Below are 7,399 nucleotides of genomic sequence, written 5' to 3' on the forward strand. Positions count from 1 at the left end.
TCCGAAATGTCAGAAAATCAAGATGGCGGCGGCGTGGGCGGCCATTTTGTAAAAAGTTGAAAATTTCGAAATTTTGGAATCCATTTTTCGAGAACTTGGCAACATTTTTAAAAGTCGAGTTGTATGAGGCGGTTGTGTGTCCTGTCAAGAGGTTTCGCTTGGGTGAAGAAATTTCTCCAGTGTTGCCATACTTTAGGAGATTTGGTCCAAAAATGTAGAAAGTAGAAATAACGACTTCCGGTCAAAAATTTTGATGACGCCTCCTGCAAAGGGGTCGTGCAAATGACATTTGACCATTTTCATCTCGATCACCTGGCAACACTGGGAGCTACGCGGAAAAGTATTTTTTTCGACATGGGTGTCTTTAAAGGTAAGGACGGACAGAAGGAGATATGGGAGGAAAAGTCTAAATATGGGGTTTGGTCGGTTATACGACCCAGATTATGGGAAAAATCCGAAATCATGGAAAATCAAGATGGCGGCTGAGCGGGCGGCCATTTTGTAAAAAGTTTCAGATTTCTGATTTTTCAAATGCATTTTTCGGGTAGTTGGCAACATCTGAGAAAGTCGGGTTGTATGAGGCGATTACGTAGTTTGTTAAGGAGTATCGCTTGAAAAAACGAAAATTTCCAGTGTTGCCATACTTTAAGAGTTTTGGTCCAAAAATGTAAAAAATGGAAATAACGACTTTCGGTCAGAAATTTGGATGACGCCTCCTGCAAATAGGTCAAACTAATGACATTTGACCATTTTCAACTCGATCACCTGGCAACACTGGGAGTTAGGGGAACTCAAAGTTTTGGGACAACGGAGGAATAAGGAATTGTAGAAACAAATGAATTCGGGATTGGGTGAAGGTAGAAAAAAAGTAAAAATGGGGTTCGGCGCGGAAAATGGTCCAGATTAAGGCAAAAATGCAAAATTTTGGAAATCCAAGATGGCCGCCAAGCGTTCACCCGTTTTCCTAAAGGGACTAAATTCTCCATACAAATTGTATGCAGGGGGGCTTAGCTAACGTAGAAAAAGGCGAGGCCGAAGGCCGAGCGATAGTTTAAAGCCTGTGAGTCGCCATAGAATTATTTTTAATGCGTCAAAAAAGGACTAGAGCCCAGTGACAGACAGAAAGGCGAGGCCGAAGGCCGAGCGATGGTTCAAATCCCGAGAGTTACCACAGTTAAACTTGTGTTGCGTCAAAAAAGCAAAAGAGCCTTGCGACAAACGATGAACGCCCCCTGTAATTTTTGCGAGGCCGAAGGCCGAGCTCCGAATGCGAGGCCGCAGGCCGAGCGCCGCGTAGGGCGAAGCCCGGAGCGGCCAGCATCGCAGATCTAGCTTTTGTAGCCCGCGTAGCGGGCGACCAAAGCTAGTCTATTTAATGAATTCGTTAAATCCTATTACTTACATACTTCGAGTATTGACGATATTAATTGCATGTTAGATTGTGTCCTACATACCCAGTTTAAGATGATTATCGAAGAAATCATACCTTAATTGAAGATAAAAAGGGTGTTATTATTAATTTACTCGTTATGCTCATTACTTTTGTGGTTACTCATACAATGAAGATCAATCTAACATTTATCTCATAAGATATCGGGACCTAACGGCAACTTTGTAATCCGCCTCAATTTTACAAAATACGGGACTAACTAGACAGGANGGTTTACGGTTCAAAAAATACCTTAAGTTTTCGATACTCCAGTTCACCAAAGTTCACAAAAACGAGGCATTTTGATCATTTCCTTGAAAAATGTCTGACTTGTTGTACGATACTTTTAATTAAAATGGATCTTGGAACCACTCAAATAGCCCATAAATATTTAAAACTAAGCCGATTCCCACTAAATAAAAGATAGTTAAGTAGGTAGGTTAACTTATTTTCAGAATACTTACCTACTTATTAATTAAAATCCATTTTATCTTTGAAAAGAAACGTGATGTGTGGTAATTGCTTTAAGTTTGTTTGCTGTCTTATTCCTCGTGTAATCTATTTAATGAATTTGTTATATCCTATTACTTACATACTTCGAGTATTGACGATATTAATCGCATGTTAGATTGTGTCCTACATACCCAGTTTAAGATGTTCATCGAAGAAATTCATACCTTAATAATTGAAGATAAAAAGGGTGTTGTTATTAATTTACTCGTTATGCTCATTACTTTTGTAGTTACTCATACAAAGAAGATCAATCTAACATTTATCTCATAAGATATCGGGACCTAACGGCAACTTTGTAATCCGCCTCAATTTTACAAAATACGGGACTAACTAGACAGGATGACGTATAGCTACGTCGCCGCGTCGCTCCGTCAATTCACATTTTACTTACGAAGCGCTGTTTTAACCAAACTGTCAAAATAAACTGGTTCATATGATGTTATGTCATTATCAAAGATTGATGCAGCACTTCGAGGGCTGCTTATGTGAGTTATGTACAATACTCGTAAATTAAGTAAGTAACAACGTAATATAGAGCCGATAATCGCCTGAACTACAGACTGTTAGGTCTTGAAAAAAACATATGAGAGGCAATAAAATCAATTGTGGTCTGTGGTAGAGACGTTAGGCCTCCTACCATATCACGTCAAATTAAGTATTTTTTGAACCGGGCCACTTAGTCCAATCTGTTATTATTCTTTCTATTCAAGTTCCAAACTTATATTACTGGCTGGCGCGCTTATGCGATGTCTGTACGCGCCCGATATTTTTTCAGTGACCAATTCAGTGACAGATAGAAATACCCGAGCGAACCCATAGACAAAAACTAGTTTTTTCTATATTCTAAAAACTGCAACATCCGACATTAGCTTGCAATAAATAAATCCAAGATGAAAGTAGTCCGTAGCCTCCCGCAACGCTTCAACGCTGTGTGTAATGACGTAACTTTTTATTATGCCCCCGTGCTATACTTCTTACTTCCTTCTCGATTCAAAGTAAACATTCGCTATAATCGATTCAAATATCGGTGCGGTGAGAAAAAGTAAGTCGTGAGTTCAAACTTCAAACGCTGCGAAGCATAAAATAAATGGAAGACGTTGCATAAAAAGTTAATATTCATCTACTTTTATGTTCGTACCTTTTATAAATCAGTTTAGCATATTACATTACCCCCTATACTTCTTTGTATAACTCATTATGATGAGTTACACACTGTTTTGTTTTCTACTGTTGAATAAAATATTATTCGTGCATGAAAAAAGAAATTCTATGCCCATATACGTTAACAAATGCTTGTTAATTAAATTGTATTAAGTAATTGTTTTGGTTACATCTAACGATTTTAGCACACATCCACACATTGAAATAATCGACTCAAAATCTTGTAATGTAAATAACTGAAAAATTAAGTAAGTATAAGTCGTAGTAAACATAATGAAAAAATATTTAACATATAACCCAATTTTGAAATGCTTTAATTTATTATTATCATGTCTTTAGTATAAAACAAGCCTCTAAGTAATTCGAACACTCATTTATTTAAGTATTATTGATCCATATTATTGAGTATCTACTGACCTCCAATAACTATGAAATTCTACTTTATATGCGTGACGTGCACTTAATATTATCATATCTAAAATGTTCAGTCAACTTTCTAAAAGTTTGTATACTATAATGCTCATAATATAGGGTGTAAAGAGGATGGCACAAACTTTAACAGTGAACTCAGAGTTACAAAGTCTATCTAAGAAGGCAACACGTTAGGAATTTTAATAAATATAAGATACCAAGAATTTTATTTGCAGTGAATGATCTGTATTAAAATTTCAGATCACCAACATTAAAGTTGAATTGGTAGCGTTATGTTTTTTTCACTCCTGAATATACAGCCAGTTTTATGACCAAGTAGTATACACGTTTCTGTNTAGAGATGGGCTGACTAGTCGCCGACTAGTCGGGAAAGCCGACTATTCGGCATAATTTGTAGTCGGCCGACTAGTGACGACTATTCGGCAAAATCTGCCGATTATAATCGGCGCATTAAAAAATTAAATATATGAATGAAATAAAACTCATAATTATCAAGATGATTATGAGGTAGACCAAGGGCGTTTGTCTAAACCATTTTTGACTGCAAAAAATCAGTAAAAGGTGGTTTCACCTGATTTAAAAATTTGGCAATCAGTCTAAATTCATACAAAGTTAAGATTAGTTAAAATTACCAGGATATCATCAAAAATGTGTAAAGTTTATGTAATTTGTCCATAAAATAAATAAATAATAAATCGTGTGGTAAATAAGTAATAAAGTGGATTATGTGGGACTCCTCTCATCGGAAGGATGAGGAATACCCACATAAATTAACCCCTGAGCTCCGTCGATCGCCTTAGTGTGAAGAACTATGGGAATCCGGACAAAGCCATCAACTATCACAGTCTGTGCTGGCCAGCAATTGGCGGGCCCTGCCTATTGACGGTGGTCGTAGTCCGTGCTATGTAGGCGGGGGTACCCCCACGCCCCCAGCTTCTGACCATCACCGTGGAGGGTGGAGAGAAATTAGTGGGCCTAGGATGCGTGCCGCGATAAGCGCAGTTTGCCCATACATTTTGACGTCGATTAGTAAGAATAATATCACGGTGCGCATCCTAGCCCAGCAGGAGGCGATCATATTGTCACCTCCTCACCCATCCGCCGTCGAAAATTATAACATCTACTGTTAGGTGATTGTAATGTTGCTTTTTATTTTTTCTCATAATTAAAGAAATCTCATTTCTCAAGAAGTTTGTATTTATCTCTTTAGAAATCTAGCTATCTATCTATCTCTTTATTCTTATTTCTTTGAGAAATCTAGATATTATTCTTCGGACAAGTAGGTATTAGAATGATCGGCATTGCCGACTAGTCGGCCGACTAATCGGCAATTTGAAAACCGATTAGTCGGCTAGTCGGTTAGTCGGCAAAGACCATAGTCGGCCCATCACTAGTATACACGTTTCTGTTGGTGTGTCATCATCTCTTATACTACTATTCTACGTTATTAATCAAATAACTTTAGGTATACCAAAGCACACACTTCACAAGTTCTGCGCTCTGAACTAACAATACATTCTTGCAAACCTTAGCTTTACACCCTGTATTAAATGTTAATATAATACACTGGTAAAGTGCGTGATAAGTTGTGTATAGCTATAACAATTTCACATAAAGTTTCTACTTGAGTCCCGTGTTTGAAACCGTAGTTAGTACTTATAATAATAAGTTGTTGACAATAATACTAACATAGGTCAAAAGCTTAAAACTGCCTACTAAAACTCTTAGGCTGAGTTGCACCACCTAACATTGACCGTAAGTATAACTATAACTGGTGTATTTTGTATGGAGTTTGACAGATTTTTGACGTTCGTCAAAGTTAAAGTAAGATGGTACAACCCAGCCTTAAAGCTCTTGTCTGGTAACGTGCGTTATTCATTTCAGTTTCATAAAAAACTCATTAAACTCGTTTATTTTGCAAATAGGCTTTTAAAAAGCACTTTAACACATCCCAGTATTAACCCTACCACTGCTTCGGGACGATAAATGGGCCAGTGCTGAGAAGAAGCAGCGCAAGAAACTCGGTCATTACTTATTATATTAATACTGAATTAATTCTCATCACTCTAAAATGATAATAGGCTAGTTTCCTAAAAAAAATTTTTTAGTTCGTCATGTTTGATATCAAAAAATATTGGACACATATATTTTTATTTGTCAATCTAACAAATAATTACATAGTTATGGTGCGTTGAAGTTCCGCACGACGTCATAACGTGCGGCACTTTTATGCAAGCATTGACGTCATGGGCCTCTTCTTATGAACTTTGGCGCGCTTTATCTCTTTAAATTTTCATTAGTTTGAAAAAGTGAAAAATACGTGTAGAGTATTTTTTGATAAGTTAACTGACGGACTAATTAAAACTCTTGCTTTTTGACCCAGGAAACATCCCTGCAACCCTAGTTGGCATTGTAGCTGACAGTTCTAAACTAAAACTTGACATTTCAACTTTTCAAACGTTTTTTTAAGCTTCCTTTTACGTTTACAACGTGGTTTTAATTAAATAGGATACCATTAAGCAGTAAACAACTTTTACCGTCTCCACTTCACATGCATTACCTGTTTTAGTTAATATACAATTGAAATTAATTGAATATTATTATAATACGTGTGAGTCTAGGTGGCACGTCGTTTGTAAAGGCATCACCGGCCATCTTGGATTTATGACGTACGAATCGATTTACGACCTGGCTATTTTATGATCTGTGCTTCCCAGGGAGCTAGACAAAGAGCTCACGAGCTAACGAAACTTAATTTTCTAATGAGCTAATTGGATTATGGCATATTCGTACATGGGAGTAAAATCGCTATGATAATAAAACTCAATCTTAATAATGTGTTTCTATCTGATTCTAAAACCTTAATACAACTGGAAAAAAAACTGAGTTATAGCTTGCTATTTGTCCAGAAAATAGCCACGTGAGTATTCTAAAGTTCATTAAGTTGTAATGGATCACTTGAAAAAGTATTTAATGTTAAAATTTTCAGGCTGAAAAAACTACTGTAACTGGTATTTACTAAAAAAAATCTTTTTATCTAATCGTTATTATCTTAACGAATAGAGTCGCTTTTTATCTAGCTGTCGGTATCATGATATTTGTTAATTAGGGCTTCTTTTAGCTTTTTAACCCGTGAAAGTTGCAGTCTGCCACTTTCATTTATTAATAAAGACAAAATTTACAAACTCTACTAACAACATAACAACTTGAACTTTTAATAGGTCCGATTCATAAAACCGAAGTAACGATCATCCTTACGCCGTATTTACAAACATTACTACGAGGTCTCACAGTGCGCGTTGACACACAGGGTCACACACGAACCAATCACAGAGCTCTATTCAACGCTGTGCTTTCGATTTGCTGCTTCACTCAAGCAAGCATCGTTTGAATACGGGCGTTATAGTCACACGCGAGCTGGCTCCAAGACTATTACTTAAATCACAAACCGTGAGTTGCTTCTAAATGGAGGAAAAAGGGCAAAGGATAATAACTTGGTGGGACATAGAAAGTCTTATGTATTATACATGGCACAAAGCCCCATCGAATTAAACAAATTGACGTATTCAATTACTGAGATCTGAGAGGTGGATTAGAAACGGTAAGTAGGTGTTATTTTATGCAATGTAAGTGGGAGAGGATATTGCAAGTATGAATAATAAACTCTATTAGTTTGATTATTTAGTAAACATTGTTGCAGGACTTGAAATGTACAGTCTCTGAAAGAACAAATCTTGACCTTCACTGTTCGGGTTTTTATTGGCGGTCAAGCTGTAGATCCTGACTACACAGGAGTTGCAGCGGTGGGAAAGAGAGGTGGTGAATTATGTCAATAACCTTTGATGATGGTCTCTTAACATTAAA

This window comes from Ostrinia furnacalis, unplaced genomic scaffold (genome assembly GCF_004193835.3).
Source record: "Ostrinia furnacalis isolate ACB-3 unplaced genomic scaffold, ASM419383v2 OfSCF1110, whole genome shotgun sequence".
NCBI lineage: Eukaryota > Metazoa > Arthropoda > Insecta > Lepidoptera > Crambidae > Ostrinia > Ostrinia furnacalis.